Below are 22,156 nucleotides of genomic sequence, written 5' to 3' on the forward strand. Positions count from 1 at the left end.
CTTTGGAAAAATGAAACTTAATCAAATGAGATTCTTAAAAATTATCAGTATAATGATGTGTCATTACTGTCAGGAATTTCTCTTAGTGAAATCCTTCTTTGACTCTGGTGCTGTTCGGTTACTGCTTTGGGTTATTTTATCTGTGCAGAGAAAATTAATACTTTGTTCTTGAGATTATTTGTTGTGTAGGTGAACTGAATGTTTTTACAATCTGCAGTATTTCTTACATCATCCCCTAAACTGCACCTGTGTGCTCAAAGCTATGGAGTTGTTTAAATGTGCAGCATTCAAAGTATGTATCCCAAATGCTGGCCAGACATGTTACAAACAATATCTAGTAAACCCATGAAAGCTGCTGAGCATCTGAAATGCTTTTTTCTTCATAATACGCCGAAAGGTCTTCTGTTCAGTCAGCAGCAGTCTCCTAGTTCTCTGCTTCCGAAAGCAATTTGAAGCCAAAGGAATTCTGCTCTTGCAATCACATCTCTTGTACCTGAGGGAGACTAAAGCTGACTGCCTCTGTAAATCACATTGGTTCTCCTGCACTTGGTGTTTGCTCTTGTTCTTCTTTTTTTCCTTGACAAATGCTACTTTGATAAATTCAGTTTGGCAGGCTTGCTTGAGGAAGAGGCTTTGTATTTACCACTCCTTTATATACATGATTTATTTTTCACAAAATCAACTGTTAGTGTCATTCCCACTCTCCTCTCTAACTCTAGAAAATTTCTTGTGGTAATGCACATCAGTTTTAACTGCTTTTTAGAGTTAATGCTGGGTTCCAATCATAACCAGCGATCTGAAAGGAAATTGATTTTTCAAAAGGTGTTGAAACTAGAAATGGTTAGCAGTGCTGCAGTGTGTATGTGGTGGAGCATATCTGGGCTGCCTGTGTCTGATTTTGGTGCCCCAAAAAGAGAAAGACATTGACAAACTGGGCAGAGCCCAGACAGCTTTCCAGGTGATTGCCTGGAGTGTAAGGAGGGGACTGGGAGAACTGTGCTCCTTCATTCTGCGGGGGAGGCGAAAGGAGGTCACAGGCTCCTAGTGAGCATTTTCTGCTACCTAAAAGGAGATTTTTGAGAAAGTGCAACTGGGCTCCTCCCAGACATGCATAACAAAAAGATCAGGGACAACAGGCAAATTGCAAGGAGGGCAATTCCAATCAAGTGTAAGAAATTTCACCGCAAAGATGATGAGACAGTTTTCTGGGGGTTCTGGAAAACAGGGCATACTTAATAGATTTTAGAAACGCACTCATTGGAGTAAAAAAAAAATTTAAGCACTGCTTTAATCGACCTCAAAAAAGTAGTAATTTTACATTAAAATTTAGTTCCCTTCTAATTAATTTTAACTGATAATTTTAATTGATCTGTGAGAATCTTTGACAAAGGTGTGGAGACAGCTTCTAGTTGCAGTACCTATTGTATATTTAGTGACTAAAGGTACTTACTGGTTTTGTGATTCATAGACCCTTTTAATGATTTTTCATTAACAAGTAGCCTTAGAGAGGCTTTTTAATTACACTGTAGAATCTGTTTTCCTCTCCTTTTATTTTAAGAAAAACGTTAACAAGATTTTTTTATTAAAATGCTCCAGTAGTTCTGAAAGAGATTCTTTTCTATGGCTGTTTATTTTCAATAAGGGTTATTAAGGTATTCTTTGAAAACAAAAAGCACTATGGGAATCCAGTTGAACACTTTCAAGGAAATAATTAAATCACACTCAAAGCAAGAGAGGATATCTGAAAATATTTTTATATTATCTAGTAATAAGATTATGGGTCATGTGTTAAAAATTTATATATCCATGTCTGGATATATTCCAGACATGCAAGAGTTCCCATGCTGAGGAAAAGTAAGCAGTGAAACTTCAATATTGAGTAAATGTGATTATATTGAGGAATAGCAGAACAAGAACAGAGTTGAAGGTGTTTTAATCATCTTGAAATGTGAGCCTACAATTGTATTCCCAGACATTTTTTTCCTTATTAATTCTCAACACATACATGGTCTTTCAATCCACAGAATGAAAAGATAATTTATGGCCTTCATATTAATGTTTCATTATACTTAGAGGTTCCATTACTTTTCTGTGCCAGACCACAAAAGACAAATACATAAAATTTAAAAAAGAGACATCAAGTCTCATCTCCAGTTGATGTATACTGTGTTTTGCCATTCAGCTAAATGAAACGGCACTAATGTCAGAAATGGTTGTTAGTCTTCTTCACTTAAATCTTAAAGTGGAAAGAAATGTCAGAGTCAGATTTGTTTCCCTGAAAGAGTATAGATTCCTTCTGGCATTTCTGGACCCCACCATGTATTGATTGTCTTCTGGGTTCTGCACAGCAGGCTTAAAGGGAACTAGGTTTCAGAAATAGGGTTAGATCTAGGAAATGTATAGTTCAAGATGAAAAGCTTTCTAGGCAATATAAGCCTGCAAAACAAAAAGCTACTTCCAGCCTATCAGAATAAGTCATCCCTTTTGGTAGGCTGAAGGATGACTAGGTTCGTGACTGCCTTTGAGTGCTGAGTTCTTCAACATTGCAAGATGCCTTTTTGTGTGACTTCAAACACCTTTTGAATCTAGAGGGTGTGATAAGTAGAGGAAGGAGTAGGACTCTTGTTATGGTGGTCTGTCAATGAGTGCATCATCATCCAAATTGCTCACCAATTTTATCCAAATTTATCCAAAACCAAATTTTATCCAAATTTGATACTTTCTACACTCATTTGTAACTGCTGTGCTTGTCTCATTGGCAGGTGTCAGTGAATATCTAGAAAAGTGACATTTGCATACAGTTAGGTGAGAGTCATCCATTTTTGTTATGAAATTAAAAGTCCTTTGTTATGAAATCAAAGATACTGTCTATTTGTGTAAAATGTTGTCAGTGTTTTCCTCTCGGTTGTCCAGAGAGGAAGCTACTGCCATAATACCATAAATGTTTCTGTAGCAAGGACTCAGACATCCATACCATAACCTCTCCAGTCACTCTGTCTCTTCTCACTATCATATGAATGAAACCTAGGCTTGTCCCCTGCCAGCCTGAATGACCTCTCCTCTTGTGAGTATCAGAGCTGGTTAGGATCATGTGTGCAGTGGCACTGGATCTAGGTCACTTCTACCCTTCTGCAATGTCCATGAAGGAACCATCTACATATAATGCCATGGAACATCTTGCTTCTTGCGAGATTACAGCACAGTACCTCAAATAGAAACTTATATGGGGGGCCCAAATCTTTCCAGCCTTTCTTCTCAAACAGTTATTGTTAATAATAATATTAAAACTAGATTTAGAGCAATAAAATATTTTACAGATTTTTTTTAACAATCTTTTCTTATGGCTGAAACACATAAAATCTCAGCATTTGCCAAATTATTATTAAACAAGGCAACGTTTCCTGTCATGTTGATGTGAAGTAATTTACAGATAAGCAAACTGAAACAAAAACTCACAGCAAGACCCGCTGTGGCAGCCCAGCACTGTGCTTTGGGCTCTAGCTGAGGATCATCAGTGCTGAGTGGAGGGGAATGTTCAACTCCCAAGAGGCTACTGACTGTCTTTGCTCTAAGGGCACGCTGCTTGGACATGGTCAGCGTGGTGTCCCCCAAGTCCTCGGCAAAGTTGCCTTCCAATCACTTGGCCACCTGATGCCAGAAGTCGTGTGCTTCCAGCACCTTTCTGCATGGGTCTCCCGCTTAGATAATTTTGGACTTTGCCTGCTCCACCTTTTGTGCCCCCAGAGGCTGAGGCCTGTGAAGCCACAAGTGCTTGGAGGAGACACAGTCCATCTCTTTTCTTCTCACCTCTGAGTGTGTCCAGATTGCTCCGTTCCTCTGTGGCATGAGTGGTCCAGCAGCACACATGTGCTGCAACTTCCCGGCTGTGCTTGCTTCCTAGGAGGCTGGGACCACTGCTGATGTTTCTTGTGAGCTTGAGGAAGTGTTAAAGATATGCTTAAGACCCTGAACAGGAATTTTCTGGTGATCTCGTATCTTCTTACACTTGTCTTTTGACTGCATGTTGAGCTTTCTGTTTTTTCCATAATGATTGTGAATGCATCCTCATAAAATTTGGCAACTCTTTTGATTTCAGGACTTTCTCAGTTTTTCAGTATGTGAAAGTTTTTAGATTCAGTGATTCTTAATTTTGTGACTTGAACTGAAATTTCACAGATGTCACCTACTAAATTTTAATCTTTTTCTGTGCAACTAGGAGCACTGTTAGTCACAATGTTGGCTAGTGTGCAGTTGAAGACGGTTTCTGAATTTAGACTCCGTTCTCAGGCGGGTGAGTAACAGGCAGCTGGATGAGAGGAAATGTCACTTATTCCACCATGATACAGAAGTCCTGTGCCTATGAGCTGAGGGGAGATCTTCTGTGGCTTGAAAATAAGCATCCCCACTCATGTATAATTAAACATCAGCCAATAGTAAATAAACTGAATATACATTAAAGCATCTTCTGCTGTGGCATCGGACTGAAATTAGGTTCTACTCTCTCTAAATCAATTTGCTAGGGTAGCCTGAAGCTATGAGGAAAAATTAAAGTTCTTTAATGTTATTTGATGAGAAATTCATGCCTTTAATTCCAGAAACTGGAATAGCTGACCTCTCAGTGGAGGTCCACAAATACATAAGGCCAAATAATAAATCATATCAAGGATGATAATTTCTATCAGCTCCCATTTATAAAAATACTTGTTCACTAATATTTTTAAATTAGAAATGTCTTTCCAGTAAAGAGATTCATAGGGCATTTTATTTTCATGCATGAGAAGTTGAGTAATTTTACAATGGCATATAGAGATTGTTGATTCTAATGTAAGCTGAGAAATCTTGGCTTTTGTAGCTCAGCTGTAGTGGTTAATATACCCAAAATTGCAACTACCCACTTTTGCACTCCTCCTAAGTCTGATAGTCCTTTATGCATATATCCACATTTCTGAATGCACAGCCAACTTCTGAGAAGATATTGCACTCCTGAGAGACACTTTAGCCTATTTTCCAGTCAGCATTATTTTGGAAACCTGAGTTCAAGTACATTTCTTTAAAAATATTGAACAAAAAAATTAAGAAATCTTGCCTTATACAATGACATAAGAAAAGCAATGCTTCAGGCAAAGTAGGACAATAGGAAAACACCAGCTCTTTCTTGGGGGGTTTGAGCCATGCAGTCATCACAGTTGTTATCTTGCAGTCAACATGATGTGAATAGAAGTCAGATGCTCATTAATTCAGTCAGTCCATCTAAGCAAAGCTTGTACTGTTTGAACTCATCTGTTCCATTTGTTTGAATACTTCAGTACGCTTCCTATTATTGAAAATGTCACGTTTTTCCAACAACAGACCGTGATGGCCCACATACCAGCCTCCAAGTATATTCACTGCTGGTTTTCTTTCCATCAAGCTATTGTGGTATTTGCTTTCAGGCATTGTTAGGGTATGGGTAATACTCATTGTATGTTTCCCAAATGCGAAGGAGAAAGTACATGTTCGGAAGCATCAAAATGCAATGTTTTAAAGTTTCTCCAAAATGAGAGTCAGAGGGACTTCATAATTAAAATCTGAATGATTGCATTTAATTTGAATCATCTGTAGAGATAATTCCTGTACACTGGGGCCAAGGTACCCTGGTCTTCCATTCATGGAGATATTTCCCAGAAGATAGTGTTACTCAATGATGGCATTTAAAATAGGGATTTTTTTTTTCTTAAAACCTGGTGTTCAAAGCATTTAAGAATTCAGAAAAAGTTAGGCAAGGAAAGGCATAGTACATAATTGGAAAAAGACTCTTTAGTCTTACCAGATGAGAATGGTAAGGGTAAAAGGAAATAGCAATCAAGATCACTTTCTTCTTTTTCTCCTCGCTAAAGGTATGTAAATAAAGTTTCAGGAGTAACACAATTCTTCCCCTCTGCTGCATAAAGTGAAAATTGAAGTACAGAAATTGTGTTTATGTAACTTGTTCTGTGGAAAGGGTAGCTTGAAACTCACCAGCTGTAAGATGAAGTTTAGGAAATTATTGCCAGCTCAGCAAACATGTAGAAGAGATGTGAGACAAAAAATTAAACATACTTGATGCTGACACTGACTTCATCTCTTCACATCATCAACTTATAACTCATCAAGTTTGTTTATTGGTTTTTCTATTATTTTTTTATTATTTCTATTTCCTCCTTTCCATTAAAGAAAAAAAATAAAATTAGTATGTTTTGTGATAGGAAGTCATGTATTCTGAAGGTAGCCAGTTGAAAATGCATGAAAAATAAAAGCATATGTTAATTTCTGTGTGTTAACCTGGAACAATTGTATTCCCTTAAAAGGTGACTGAATTTACATAGGTGAATGTTGCAATAAATAAAGCAAATATACTATAAGCAGTGTTCTTCTTAGATGTGCATGCCTTTTCTTTCTTTAAGACAACTCATTTTCCTCACTGTGCTGGCATTGCAGATGAACTGAACTGATGCATAGCTTCATCACAACGAGCCAGTTGTATCAATTTTTAACATCTGAAATGTGTCATCAAACATGTTATTCCATTTATCCTGAAGGACATCTGTCTCTAGGCTGCATGTACTCAAGAGGGGTGGTTGATAGGGGCTGCTGGACACACCAGTTAAATCAGTAAGCGTCCAAACATTGTCTTGCCTCTTGACAGTGCCATAATCTGCAGCTGTATTCACTCTTACCGTTTCATTAGTCCTTCCTGTTTCATATTTTTAACGTTTATTCATACAGGAGAACAGGACAACTCTCCCACTCTTTAGACCAAGCTTAGACTTACTTAATTGCCCCAAATATGCAGATTTTTTTCAGTAAGTCATGGTTGTGCCTTTTTCGATGAAGAAGTCAGGAGATGGTGCATGGCTGGAAGCCTAACATTTACCTTAAATCTTAGGACTTTGTGTATTTCCCCAACTCTGCTGCCCTGCAAGGAAAGAAGAGGAGCTTACTGGAGGAGAACATGTAATCTATTGAAAGTGTTCAAATTACAGTTCAACTTTCTTAAGGGATTTTCTGAAGTAAAGGAGTGTAGGAAATATAAAAGAATGGCTGATTTTAGCTAAGACAAGAATTTTAGTAATGCTCTAGCTTGAAATTATATCTTGATAGTTTCATTTAATTCTTATGTTCTGCATTATAAGAGCAAGTGACTAATCTTTTCCTTGGTAGTGGTGAATAGGAAAAAGATTAGTCACTCGTACTAACGTGTTGGTGAAGAGCAGTTTGTGATTTGCTTAAATCTTCCTTCAGCTGTCACTTTTCCAAGCTGTAGAAACTTAGTCAATTTAGGGTATTTTATTTTTCTTTTTTGTGCAAAAGCTATTTCATTGCCCTTTCAGTTGCCCTTCTAGCTACCTTTTCTAGTTCCATCTTTGGGGTGAGAGACCAGAATTGAGGACACTGGTCAAAATACAGATTATTTTTTTATATATCCGCTGGCCTCCTGCAATCAGTGACTAAATTCTTGTTGGAGTTAAACTTTTTATCTTGTTAGCTCACTTGTTTGCAGAGTTCATTACCCTGTGCTGGGACCCTTCTTAACTGAATTTGTAACATGTTCTCTTCAGTGACGGAGGAGGAACAAGAAGGGAAAAGAGAATAAACATTGCATTTCAGCTTGGTGCAGTTGTACTGAAGTATTCAAGGAGTTTCATACACTTTGTAACATGTAAGGTTAGAGTTTATTTGGAAAACAACAATTGTGATTATGAGCCTATTCATTTCAAATTAAAAAGGGGTTGGGGGTGTTCCTCTGATTCTGATTTTTAAATCTTACTGAAAAAAGAAGCAGCGTGGTGCTTTTTAATCACATAACAATTGTTGAATTTTTAATTATCTTTTTCCTGTATCTGTTCCACAAAGATTCCGGGCATTGTTGAATATTTCCAGGGGGTAACATGAGAAAGGAAAGGAGTTATATGAGGAATGATGCCCCGTTTGATGCCAGGAGGACCTTCCACACCACACTAAACAGTTTTCTGTGGAGTTCTGTCTAGTATAAACCTTAGCAATTTTCTAATAAATTGGTGTTGCAGACTGTCATTTTAGCTGGAAAGTGGCAATAAGGAACACCAAGAGTAAGTAAAAGATGAGTATGATTGTCTTTCTTACGGTGTTTATTAATCTATCATTGATTTTGAGCAGCAAATGTTTTTTTCTCCTGAGTTTGTAGAATGGATGTTTAAAGGAAAATTTATGTACTGATATTCTTAATATTTCTAGTGGTGAACTCATTGGATTTTCTTTCCATAAATGAGTAAATAGGTCATTTATAATCACAAGTATTAATGAATTAATGAATGCCTTTTGGTGAATTCAGCATACAGATCTAAGCGTGGAATTGCAGTAATTTATGCTGTTACTATAAAAGTAGTCATGTGGTAGTCAACCAAGCGCTCTGGCCTCAACTGTAGAAATCGGGCTTATTAAATCCTTTGTGATGATCTTGCATAAAATTTTACTGCATAAGACCTTAGCAATGCTTTGTCAAGCTCATTTCTTAAATGTCCCAAACTGCTGTGCTTTTACAGGCATTTCCCATGACTGACATCACTGCATACACTTTTATTATTTTCTGTGTGATAAGATGCATTGAAAGGGAGGGGGAAAAAAGTTTTGTTAGTTCTTCTCTAGAGCAGGAGACTGGCATTGCAGTTTTTTTCCCTGGGCTGGGACTGTCTGCATTACTCTCATTGATTACCAGGATTGACTCCCTTGCTGTAAGAGATTGAAAGGCATAATGGGATTTTTTTTAATTTAATTATTTCATGTTCTAAATAAGTTTAGGATGGTGCCTGCCTCAGTGTATGCATGAGGAAACTTTTGCAGGCAGTACAGGTAGTGCATGAGAAAGCCTAGAAGTTCCCCCTGGAGCAGCTGCTGCTCCAGCCACTTCACTGTTCTCCTTACTGCCTTGTTCTTACCAAGTCTGCAGGTTCTTTCCTTGGCCTTATGGTCCTGGCTTATTAGCTGCCTAGGTCCTTACAAATGACACCTGGGAATCAGACTTTGGGTCCCCTATATGTGGAGTTTCTCAGATCTGTTTGGTGCTTTAATAATTTAAAAATTTCTCAGAAGCTTTTACATTCTAAAAACAATTTAGGTGATCTCAAATGATCCAATATGCTGCCACATTCAGACATTATATATGTACCATACTCTGAAAAGAATGTACATCTTTAAGAAAGGGGGTTTATTTTTCATTAGTGACAAAACAAATTTGTAGGAGACTGTATCTCCCCCATCACTAGCACCAGCTAAATTTTTCCTTATGATTCATTCTCTGTTAGATGTCATAGTTAGGCATTTTGTGGTTCTGTAGACAATTGTTTTGCATGTAATTACAAGAAATTAGCTGAACACTTAATGTGTTTATGCATGAGTCTGTGTCAGTGTTCACAATATACCATATATAATATGCATATGAATTGAAAAATAGTCCTGTTTTACGACAAACTGCATTTGTCATAGACAGGACAAACACGGTAGAGATTAATGCCTTTGAGTTGAAGCAGTATATTCAGTAAGGGTGAAATATTCTAAATGTCATATTCCCACTTCTGTTGAATTTAAAAGCAGTTAAAATTCCTGGCTTTTCACAGTATCCATGGACATGCACAGCTAGTCAATACTTCCTGAAATATGGGGTCTTTATTATGAAGTGGGGTTTGAACCTTTTGTCAGCACCCTAATTCTCCTATGAATTGCCTGGATAATTATTTTCATTTCCACTCACCTCACAAATGCCGTTTGACCAGTGAAATATATTTAAAAGTTAACTCATGTTTGGCTATATCTTCTCAAAGAAAATAGTAATGACTGTTCTGGGTACTCTTTAGCCTTTTTATATAAATCTTCTCTGGTATGTAAGAAGTGTTGCAGGGAAATAAACCCAGATCATATTTTCTACCGTAGACCTAGGCCAACATTTCTAGGAGTCGAAGCAAAAAATTGTGTTGATAATTTTTCTGTCATGCTCTAAGAATAGCACCTAGTCAAACGCTTACTTTGACAAATGCAATAATTTCACTAGTGTGTGAACTTGCATAATTCTATGGCTTCTGCTTGGGCAGTTACTCATCTCTTGAAGGTGAATAAAAATAGTCTAAGTAATGCGTTACACCTTTCACATAGCCCAGCCAACCTTCTAGAGTCCTCTTTTTCAGCTACAGATAATCTCACTAAAATCTATTTCCTAGTTTGCTTTCTGTAGCATACTATCACTCCCAACACTCTCATTATATTGGCATAAAATTTAAAAAAAAACGTTACACAACACCAGGAAGAACTACAAGTAATTGCAAGCAAGACATTTGGGGGATATGGGAAGGTGAGGACTTGTTTCTGAAGTTCAATTAATCAGTAAAATTCCCTGGCATCTTATCAGTAGTAGTATTTGGTGCAAATGCAGACTTAGAAAAATCAGAAACAATGTTGAATTCGAACCAAATAAACCAAGTTAATGCAAATATATCTACTCTACTTTTCAGAAAGTAAGTAAAGCTATTCCATATGGTAAACACAATAAATTGTGTATGTTTGTCAAATATATAGTAATATATAGCTTTCTTTTGTCATTTTTAGGGCATTCAAAAAATTAGATTAGAAGAACACTTATTTTTCAGTACTGACTATATCTTTAGAACTTTTCTTATGCTGACAGTTCTTTCATTCAGTACAGACAAATTATTTTCTACAGTTTAAGATTCAGAAGTTAATAAAAATCATTTCACAGAATCCTCCGTCAGAATCACTCCTGGTTATGATCCATGGTATTGCAAGGACAAAGAAGCTTTTTATTGACTGTTCTGTCCCCCAAAACTGATAGACAGTGGTACAAGGGAAACTTCAGTAGAGTACCAGTTGATAAGAGATGCTAGATGCATCTCCCAGGTATCTCAGGAGAACTAACAGAAAATGCAGGATTGTGTCCAGAGCTGGGAATTCCAGGGCTGAGGGAGAAAATGTGTATTGCTGATCCAGCATGAGCCCTGGAGATTGGAGATTTTGTCTGCTTATTTTTCAGCTAATGTAAATGACTTCTGATGTCTAAAGTAGCTCCAAAGCTACAGTGAAGTTTTCAGCCATCATGATTGGCAGAGACTTTCCTGAGTCTCTCTTCCCTTTGTCACAGGCCACTGGAGAAGGCTTTTCCACAGGCACAGCTGTGCACGGGTGCAGCAGAGACCACAAGGCAACACGAGGTTCCTTTCATTGACATGATGCTGGTTGATCCATGGCTTTGCTGTCAGAAGAGTTAGGCTTGTCCTCAAGTCTACTGAATGTGGTTAGGCCAGCAGAACATTGCAGCTGCTCTGAACCACAGTGATGCAATGTGGGCTGCAGGCTGGGCAGTGCAGGGGGAGCACATGCAAAGGCCATTGTGCTGCCTGGCAGCTGTAAATAGTGCTCGTACAGGAGTGCTGAGTAGGCTAAGGTGGAGGTTCCGTTCTGCCAGGGCTTCACAATATGTTTCACAGCCACTTTACAGTCAGACGATGAACAGGTTTTTTGTTGTTTTTTTTTTCCATTTCTAACAGTAATGGATTCCTAACATCCTCAGGAGAGATTTTAAGTTAAATTAAAAGATTAGCATAGCTTTTAGAAGTTTTGCTCTTCAAAGTCTTCCTTCTATCATCTCGTTAGTACTGTACTTGCCAAAGTGAGAAAGAGGAAATATGGATATATATGGATAACTGGCTGATTTGTAAAGTAGTGTTAATTTCATGTGGCTGTAATCACCGTAGGGTAGTTTTCTCCTTTCAGTCTCCCTATTTCAGTGTTCCCGGGTATCAGACATCCAAGACAAGCAGGTATGTTACACTTTCCCATGCAAAGATTCATTCTTGCTCATTCTCTTATTGTCTGTTGGAACAGCAAGGATATTTTCTATCATTTAGCGGTACATTCACTACTTTGAAGATTAAAACTCGTGTTGCTTTGAAGAATGGAACGTAATTTACACAGCATGTGTGTTTCTTCTTAGAGTTGGGTCCTGCTAGTGATTGCCAAGGTTTGTGGAATCTGAATGGTTCTTACACTTTGTTTGCTGCTTGGATATTACACATGGATGGTACTGTTGTGTATGAAAGCTTTTGTGACTGGTTTAGTGTTGTCAGTGCAGTTACTGCAGTACTAAACAGTGATGCAATCTGGAACATTGATGTCATGGCAACAATGGCAATTCACAAATCCCCATGTTCAAATTTTAAGAATATGAACAGTGTAGCTTGTCCTAGTGACCAGAGCAGGAGCTCAATGGAAAAAAAGCATTCATTTTATTTTATTAGTGGATTTTAATAACGCGATTTTTATTCAGTAAAGCCATAGCTGCTTTAAAAGTTGGCCAGTGTAAATGTCAGTTATGCTTTGAACTAACATGGTTTTGCTCTTGCTTTGGCTCAAATGTTAAATATTTTTTACCAAGCCCATGACTGCAGGAAAGTTGTTTGGCAAAAGATAACAGTGAAAGATTTGAAAAGCAAATAGGTGTCTGAAATTTCAGATATTGAAATAGTGAAAACTGTGCTTAATTTCGATCACATGTTTAAACAAAACAAGGTGGAGGATTAAAAGTAATGTGATAGAAGTGGACACTGTAATGAATAGCTGCAATATTTGTATATAATATATTTCAAAATATTTGAGAAGGCAATGTGAGTCAACAGAAAATAGAATTTAATTTGATTTTCATTGAATGTTGCCTCTTTGATCAAAACTTTTCATAACTCATGGATTAAAGACAGCTATGTCTTCATTTTCTGTGATGAAAGGAAATGATTTCTCTCCTAACGTTGGAGATCACAAGAATTAATTTTCACCTCCTTTTTTTTTTTTTTTTTTTTTTTGGTAGAATGCACAAAATGAGAAGTTGGAATGTCAGGTTTTAGTAAAGAATTTGGATGAGCAAGTCTGAATTTTTTTCTCCCTCAAAGTTTTCATCTTATTGAGAGAAGGAAGTAGATACATCTATAAAGGAGTTGAACTGCTCAGAATGTTGGAAAGAAATAAAACCTAAAATCCTTGTCCTTTTTCTCTTTATTCCTGCTTAGTAAAGATCTTGTACATTTGAAAGCCCAGAGTGCTTTGTTCCAGCCATAAGCCAGGCTTAGAAAGATATTACTGCTTGCTGCTTCTTGTAAGCACACATGTTAATCAGGAAGTGAGATGCACTTCAGTATCTAGACAAGCTTAGGGGTTTTTTTCAGTGAAACTCTAAGGTATAGTTTTCAGTAAAATCTCCTGGTTTATTGTGGATCCAATAAATAATTACAGACTCTTAAAAATGTATTCTTTGGAAGATTCATTTCCACAGCCTGGAATTATTTGTTTGTATGTTCATGAATTCTCTTATTTAAACTCTGTCCTTACAGAAAAAGATTAAATATAACTCTGGCTATTAATAGCAATGTAAAGAACTGTATTAGTGAATTTGTTCCTGATAAGGATTCACGCTTTACTACAGTCCAGTGAAGAAAAATACAGATTCTTACGCTCCACAGCTCTCTTTCACTCCATCAGTAAAAACTGTCAGCATGAATGAACATGTTCTGTGTCTCTACAACATCTTGGCTCGTGGATTCCCCTTTTTATTGCTTCCTTTATATCATCATGATGCATTCTTTATTCTCCTTCTCTTTTTTCAGATAACAGTGCCACCTTCTCATTATACTTCCTAGTAGTAAGGAAACGTAGTTTCACCTGCAGAATCAGAATCTGATGTCAGTGAATAGAAATAGATTGATTTAATTAAGGAGAGAACTAAAACTTTATTTCGTTATCTGTAAAGCGGGTATACATTCTTAAACAAATCACACTACAGTTGTAATGCTTTAAAGATTCGGTCTTTTAGATGTCAGGACTCTCTTTTGCCTGTCTGGACATAAGGGTGCTAAGCTTCTGAAAGCCCTGAATATTTTCTGCCTCAGTTGAAATAAAATCTTTGCTATATACCACAATCACTTTTATTATTTCATAATTATTGCACATAGAAAACCCAAGCAGGCAAAAAAACCCCAACAAAACCCACAACCAACCAACCAACCAAAAAAAAACCCCAAAACAATACCCCCAAAAAACAAAATAAAAAAAAACTGCTTCCCCTCCAAAAAAACCCCAAAAACCAAACTGAAATTCTCTGTCTTCTACTCTCTGCATATTTAATGCTACCGTGACTACGTGTGTGTGGTACATTACATTATTCTCATTCTGGGACTTAAATTTTTGTGTGTCAGAGGTGCTGGAAATTTTAAATTCTTTATGTACTTGTGCATAAGGCAGCCCACACAATACAATCTCATGAATAAGCTGAGCAATTTTAATGCTTAATTTGCTTCATTACCTTTCTTCTGCGACTGTTTGTATATAATGTGGATTCAACATACAGAGTTTTTAAATAATACTTGATGTAATTTCTGCTTTAAAATTAATGCATGTTTGTGTAGCATATAATTGTTTTTGCTAGTCACTGAGGCACCGTATCGGTGTTTTTGTTGATTGGAAAAAGTGCTCAATATAAGTTCTGATATTCCTCTGTGGGAAAAAGTATTATTTTCTGTAATGCATTAAACACTGCTGTTCCTGTGTGTACTACAACTCTTATGCAGGGAAATACTTAATCTTTCAATTAATGTGTATATTTATTTTGGATTTCGTAAAAAAAAAAGGGATCCTACTTTCTTCTTGAAGTTTGGACTCTCAGACAAGTGGTTTATATCACTTCTTAGGCAGATATGTGTAATGTTTGAATGTGAGCAAGATCTAAGTCCTAAGCAGTTCTGAGTGTGCTGATCAGTATCTGTGAGAACATCACTTAGTGGTCATAAATGGTTTGATGTGTTCAGAATTGCCATGGAGACTTTTATATAACCTAATATGTCATGTACTTACACTTGGCTCTGGAAAACACGTAACTTCCACAATAGCTTACAAAAGATGTTATCTAAAAAATAACTCCCCAATATATGTTGTTAGATGTAGGGAATTTTGAGTGTTTTGTTTTGTTGTTGGTTGTTGTCCTTTTTTTTTCCCTAAATAAATGTTCCAATGCATATGATGCAAGGAAATGTCAATGAAAAGGGTATTTGAACTTTAGAACATATAGACTTTGTACTTGACTGTAAGTGTTCTGTTTATCCTGCTGTCAAGAGATTCTATTAGCCAACAAGATTAGCCAAAAACATTCCACTCTGCAGTACTGTAGCAGAATAATAGTGAAAAGTAGCACACATTTTGTAGGGAGCATTTCATATGAGAAGTGTTACCTTTTGTTCCAAAGCATTCAATGTAAATGGATGAGAAATAAATAGTGAAGTGAAAAATGGTGCCACATAAAGATGGAGCTCCTTTCTTGAGTTAACACAGCAGTTACATGAGTAGCAGAGGTGGAAATTAGGAACCACTGGGCAATCTCCTATTTACTGTGATGTCCTATTTGCTGTGGTCTCCTTTTGGATAACCTGTGTAGAATATGTATCTGCAGCAACTACATTCAAAGCAACTGTGATTTTAATTTTTTTGTTAAAAAAACTGAGTACTATTTCTACTGCTGCAATGCCTCTGAATTGATAGGAGCATGTTGAAGGACTTAATGGCTTTGGTTTTGCAGTATCATCATGTTGCTTTTACACTTCTTTATCTGGACAAGAAGGAAACATGTGATCTTAAAAATACTTTAGGAGGTATCAAGAGCAACAAATCTCCCAGCTGTAAGCATGGGGAGAGGAATCATCAGTGGACCCATTGTTTTGGTAATGTTTTTATCAGTGCAGAAACGCCACTATTGTAACTGTTAGGCTAAAAATTAAATTCTGCACTTGGATTTTACTAACCTAGAGGAAAGAAAAAACAAAATACAGTGGTCACCAGGTTACCTGGATACATTATAAATATTTGACAGCAGGTGTAAAATAGAATGTAACAGTGTATATAAGTGTATAACAGCACTTGCAAAAAAATGCATATAAAAGAGACAGATGAAGAAAATCTATACACTTAACAATGTCTGTGGTGTTTTGTAAAGCTGCTTTTGTTTTGAATGAATAGATGTCAGGAATAATACAAACAACTGAGATCCTGGTTTATATATTAAGGTTGAAGTTTTTTAACTCCTGGTATTTTCCTTAGTACTTTTAGTTAAGAAGGTAGTTGGTGTGTTTCACAACCCACAGATATTAAATAACAGTATTTATTAAATAATGGTACAACTAATGTTGTACCAATAAAAAGTATTAGATGGCAGTAATTTAAATGTACAAAATTACATCCCTAGAATATATATCTTATTTATAGAATCAGAGAATGATTTGGATTGGAAGAGCTGTTAAAGATCATCTAATTCCAACTCCCTTGCTATGACAGGGACACCTCCTACTACGTGAGGTTGCTTGAAGCCATATCCAATGTGTCCTTGAACATGACCAGAGATGGGGCATCCACTTCTCAGGAGAGCAACCTGTTCAACATTTTACCGTCTTCACAGTGAAGAATTTCTTCCTTACATCTAATCTAAACCTTCTCTTTCAGTTTATACCCATTACTCCTTGTCCTGTCACTGCAGTTCCTGATGAAGAATCCCTCTCCAGCTTCCCTACAGGCCCCTTCAGATCCTGCCAGGTTGCCATGAGGTCTCCACACAACCTTCCCTTCTCCAGGCTGAACAGCCCCAGCTGTCTCAGCCTGGCTTTGCAGGGGATGTGCTCCAGTCCCTTTATTGACTTCATGACCCTCCTCTGGACTTGCTCCAACAGTTCCATGTCCTTCTCATGCTGGGGACCCCAGAGCTGGACACAGCACTGCAGTGGGGTCTCACCAGAGCAGAGCAGAGCAGAGCAGAGCAGAGCAGAGCAGAGGGACAGAATCCCCTCCCTGCCCTGCTGCCCACGCTGCTTTTGGTGCAGCCCAGGACACAGTTGGCTTTGTGGGCTGTGAGCCCACACTGCTGGCTCATGTGGAGCTTTCCATCAACCATCACCCCCAAATCTTGCCCCACAGGGCTGGTCTCAGTCTCTTCTCTGCCCAACCTGTGGGTGTGACTTGGATTGCCATGACCTGAGTGTAGGACCCTGCACTTGTATGATGTTGAACTTCTTGAAATTCACATGGTTGAAGTTCACTTTTCAAGCCTGTCCAAGGTCCCTGTGGCTGACATCCCTTCTCTCTGGCACATCTCTGCCCCACTCAGCTGGGAGTTGTCAGGGAGCTTGCTGAGGGTACTCTCGATGCCACTGTCCCTGTCACCAACAAAGGTGTTGAACAGTAGCAGTCCCAGTATCAGTCCCAGCACCAACCCTGGGGGACACCACTGGCCACAGGTCTCCATGTGGACAAGGAGCACTTTACCACAAATCTTTCCATGCCATTCCAGGCAGTTGTTTATCCACCAAGTGGTCCATCCATCAAACCCACATCTCTCCAATTTAGAGACAAGGATATGATGTGAAACAATGCCCAAAGCTTTGCCCAAAGGTAGACAATGTCCATGCTCTGCCCTTATCCACCTGCTGTAGCTCCATCACAGGAGCCAAGATATCCTGTTTGTAAAGCCATGCTGGCTCCTTCCAATTACCTCTTTGTTTTCCACATGCCTTAGCATGGAGAATCTGTTTCATAAGCTTACTTGGCACAGAGCTAAGGCTGTCTGCTCTGTATATCCCTATATATCCATACATCTCTATATGTAGGTCTCCCACTTTCCCTTTTTTAAAAATGGGGATTATAGTTCCCTTTTTTCAGTCATCAGTACCTTCACCTGACAGCCATGATTTTTCAAGTACAATGGATAGGGACTACCACTGGGAAAATCCATAATGGATTTTGTCTACCACTTCCCTCAGAACTCACAGAATTTAATTTAATGTTAAATTTTCCTTATCCCTGAATGATCATCTTCAATATGTTACATCTAGCCCAAAAGAAATGTCTTAATTCCTACCAGGAAGATGCAACTTACCTAGTTGTGTATAAAGGGTTCTCTCTTTTAAAGGTGCCTAAAGTCTGAGAACTTAACAAAACATATATAAATGTAGTTCTTTTGACTGAACTTAGTCAAAACATTTCTTATGCCTTTTAAAAACAAAGTGCAATTCCATAGTATTTTTAATAATGTTCATTTGAAACTTTAAAATAGTTTACAATACTTACCTTTCTTTAGACATTTCAGGATCACTTTCTTTTTTCAAACACAGATTATATTTTTCTCATATTTTGCAGCACTTTCTTGTATTAAATAGACATGCCTTTTATCTTGGTATTCAGGTCCATTTTTAGGCCTGAACCCCAAGTGTCTACGTTCGCAACTTACATTTACTTTGCCAAAAATGAAAATATTGGCTCTAGAATTATAGGCCTCAGTATTAAAATATGAGTTATGGCTTTGAGGCTTACCTGTATAATTATATTTTCACTAATAGCCCAGAAAATGAAACAACTATTTTTCAATGCTATCTAATAACATTTTAAATGGCAATATGTCCTATGAGATTCACAGTATCTTTCAATGTGTATACCAGAGGTCTCTTTTGCTTAACATCTCTTCTCACCAACCATGTTCTTTTAAGTGGTGGAACTACATTTTTCTTTGAATCAGAGCCAGCCAAGACGACCTCCATGGGATAGCAGCAGAAGGGGGCACTTGATCTGTCTTTCTAGTGTTTCTCTGTTCATCCTGCCAGCTGCACTGGAAAAATTCCACTTTTTACATCTTTACATCTAAGGACTGCTTCAGAATACTAGGTACAAAACATTTCATTCCTGCTGCCACAGATACTACAGTTATAAGAAAGGGATTGAGGATTATAAGGACAAGATGTGAGGACTCTTCAAAGTGGATTGGTAATGTGGATGGCAATCAAAGAAATGCTTTAGTACTTGAAGCATTGTGTAATTGACCTGAGCAGAACTTCTGATATATTGGGGGGGATGAGGGGAGGAGGGAAGAGAGAGAAAGAAAAGAAAGAAGGGAGGGAAAGAGAGGGAGAGAGGGAAAGGGAGAAGAAGGAGAAAATATTCACGTCTTTTAAACCCCAGAAGACATTGTGAAAGGAAGGTGCAGCAAATATAGACAGCTATTTTTTTCCTCTCGTCTTGAGGTTTAGATCAGATTTTCCTTATATTGTCAAAATCACTATAGAAATAATTACTGAAATACCTAAATTTAAAATAAATATTCCATATAATTTTTAATAAGATGCTAACTCCACTGAAAGTGCTTTGTAGGAAAGCCAAAAAGCAAAAGCAAGCTTCAAAGACTAAGCATCAACAAGTCTTTTAAAGGAGTGAATCATTTTGACTTTATCTTTGGTTGGAAATTTGTGGTAGCTGTACTGAATCTTGGCTGCAGTTTGTTATTTGCATTACTGAGACAGACAGTTTCTTCTCCATCCTCCTCACCACTGTGTTTTGCAAATCTGTTTGGAAATGGTTTTCTACTCTTTGCACAATGTATTCTACTACTGTAGTTTACTTCTGTAGGGCAATTATTGACTTACCTAGGAAAACAGACCTCTTCAGAATTTCACCTTCCGCCTTTCATTAATACCTCGGTAAGTCATGCCTCTCTTTTACATTAAAAATAGCAAAACTAACTATATCCAAGGGAAACCTATGCCACAGGTGCAGAAGAGAGGACTGGACCACCAGCAGTAAGAACACAGTGTTGTGGTATTGAGTGCAGCATCATGTACCTTTGGGATGCCCAAGTTCTCTTTTAATAGTTCAGTATTGCTGGGAGTGTAAGTATGTTACAGGCATAACAGGCCCAGCAGCTTTGCAGGTTATGCAAAAGCAAAGAAAATTTCTGTTTTCTTGTACTATTAGCTATCTGTTCTGCAACCAGAAACAGAATTGGAGCAGCAGCTATTTGTGCCAAAAGTATGAGCTAATGGTATTATAAGGACAAAAATTTAATAGTCTTTGCTTGAAAAAAACATCTGCAGTATTGTATTTTGGCACACTGAAATTACTATCTCCTTCAAAAGTGCTGAAAATACCTGAGGTAGAGATTTCTTGGTTTTTTGTTTTTTTTTAATTTGCTGTTCTTTTAATTGGTGGAGTAGGGTGTATCTCATTGCAAATATTGACTATAAACTCTGCTCCTTTGCTGTTGCTCCTCAAGCATTCTCAATTTATGGTATTTATTCATTTTTTTTGGACTAGAAGGCTGATGGACAGCTTTCTTTGAGTTCTAAAATAAGTGACTTCGATTAAATTCAGCTTTAACTGTAAAATAACTGACCATCCATATAAACATGTAACATAACATTGTTTGCTTTGAATTTTGTTAAAAAGCTCTCTTGACAATGATCCTAGAATTCTAGTGTAATTATTGTTAAATCATTTAATTATATTCATTAAAAAAATATTTAGCTACAGTTTGATTACACTGTCTAAAACACGTTAGTCATAATCACTTGAAGGGCTTAGTTTTGGATCTCTCATAAACAAAGGTTTCATATATAGAACCAAAAATGAGATAAAACTCTGTTTTTGTATATACCTCTCATGTGTCCATGTAGCATTTTGCTGAAAGGAATCTCAAAAAATTGTATTCTTAAATGTTTAGATAAAATACTCTTTTTAATTAAATTACTTAAATATGTGGTGATGCAGTGGGAGCAGAGGTCATTTAACTTGGAGCAACAAATAATTAAAAGGCAACCATGTATTCATTCTAAACCTTTATAGTTCATAGCAATTACTTTCTCTGTTAACACAGTTTGCTGATTCATTACTTTTCTTTATTAGTGGTGTAAGCTCACCATGGGCTATCTCCTGTGATGTACTCTGCTCAGTACATCCAGATAGAAAAAGTCAGATTGCGTTCCAGGAAGCCTTCAGTATTGCAAAATATTCTGTGCTCTCTCATTCCTGGAACAATGTTTGTAGTACTCTTACTTCTAGGTGTTAGGGGCAGCTCACCAGGAGGGGGAGGGCGAGGTGGGAGCTTGTGCATTTAAGATCTCCCAGCAGAAAAAGTTGCAAACCTTCTAATAATAATCATCATTACCTATAGTATTATTTCTGTCCAGGCGGGTAGTTGAACCTGTTGCATAAATAGAACCTCCTTCAAGGATAGGACTTATCAACAGAAAGAGTATTGCAAATATGTCTGAAAGAAGTCTATTGCATTAGCAGGCTTTCCATTTTTTTGAGTGTAAAAAGCAGAGAATGCTGTTGCTTCATCTAAAATTTGCTTTAAGTGTTGTATTTTTTCAATATTTAAATTAAAATAAAACTTAATGGATTGTGCAATTTAGGGTCAAGTTTTGAAGGCAAAAGGACTGGTTAGAGGTGTCTACTCAGTTAAATCCTCTAGTTCTGTTCATTTCAGTTGAAACCGTATTTTAATAAGTGTCCAACAGGAGTTAGTACTTTCAGATTAATGCAAATTTTTTGCACCTTTCAGTTGGGCTTAAATGTAACCTAAATGGGGCTGAAATACTAAAATATGGAGGCTATCTAGACTAAAAGTAGTATTTTGCTAATAAAATCCTTTAAATCAAAAAATCCAACAGCCTAATACGTGGTCTCAGAAAAGATGTTTTGGCTGTTCTTGGAAAATGTCTTTTGGTTTTAGTACAAAAGGATGATAAAAATTTATTTCTGGAGTCTCTTCTAGGGAGCCAGAGGAAGAGAAAGATGCCAGTTAATCCTCTACATAGTGAGATGGTTTATTTAAAATTAAAGAAATATACCTCGTGCTTACGATTAGCATTAGCAAAAGAATTGCAGTGAAATTGTTTATCAGCTTCCCAGCAAATTCTTTTTGGGTATGCTAAATATTTAAAATTATTTTTCAGAGCTATAATGTTACAAGGGCTTTTCCTTTTTTTTTAACAATAACTGTTATTAATGTGTTTGAAAAGTGTACTTAGGAAGGTATTTATGAAAATATGTGATTTTTCTAATCCTACAAAGGAACTTCCAATCTCCACAGTCTCCATGGTTAGCATTAATTAACATACTTTTGGAGCTTCTACATTCTGTTTACCTTAATAGTTAAGAGCTTGGACAAATATTTAGCATTAATTTAAATTAATATGATTTCTAATTAGGCAAATCACTGTATTTGTAGTCATCATGAATGACTGTTTATATCAAAAGTTGTTATGTAGGGACTAAAGTCTCTAAGATTTTGTACTATTGCATT

The 22,156-nt window shown here is 37.1% G+C and overlaps 1 protein-coding gene across 13 annotated transcripts in view; it reads left to right on the forward strand.

The window, feature by feature from the left end:
* PRR16 (proline rich 16) overlaps positions 1-22,156 on the forward strand; it is a 138,575-nt gene that overhangs the window by 62,957 nt on the left and 53,462 nt on the right. The window contains exon 1 of one of the 13 annotated variants that reach the window (XR_015799228.1): positions 7,976-8,087. The exons of the other annotated variants lie outside the window; for them this stretch is intronic. The gene's annotated coding sequence lies outside the window, so the exon portion shown is untranslated. Of the gene's footprint in view, positions 1-7,975; positions 8,088-22,156 lie in introns of those variants that run through there. 13 annotated transcript variants of the gene reach the window in all.

Source organism: Sturnus vulgaris, chromosome Z (genome assembly GCF_052056855.1).
Source record: "Sturnus vulgaris isolate bStuVul1 chromosome Z, bStuVul1.hap1, whole genome shotgun sequence".
In the NCBI taxonomy this organism is placed as follows: domain Eukaryota; kingdom Metazoa; phylum Chordata; class Aves; order Passeriformes; family Sturnidae; genus Sturnus; species Sturnus vulgaris.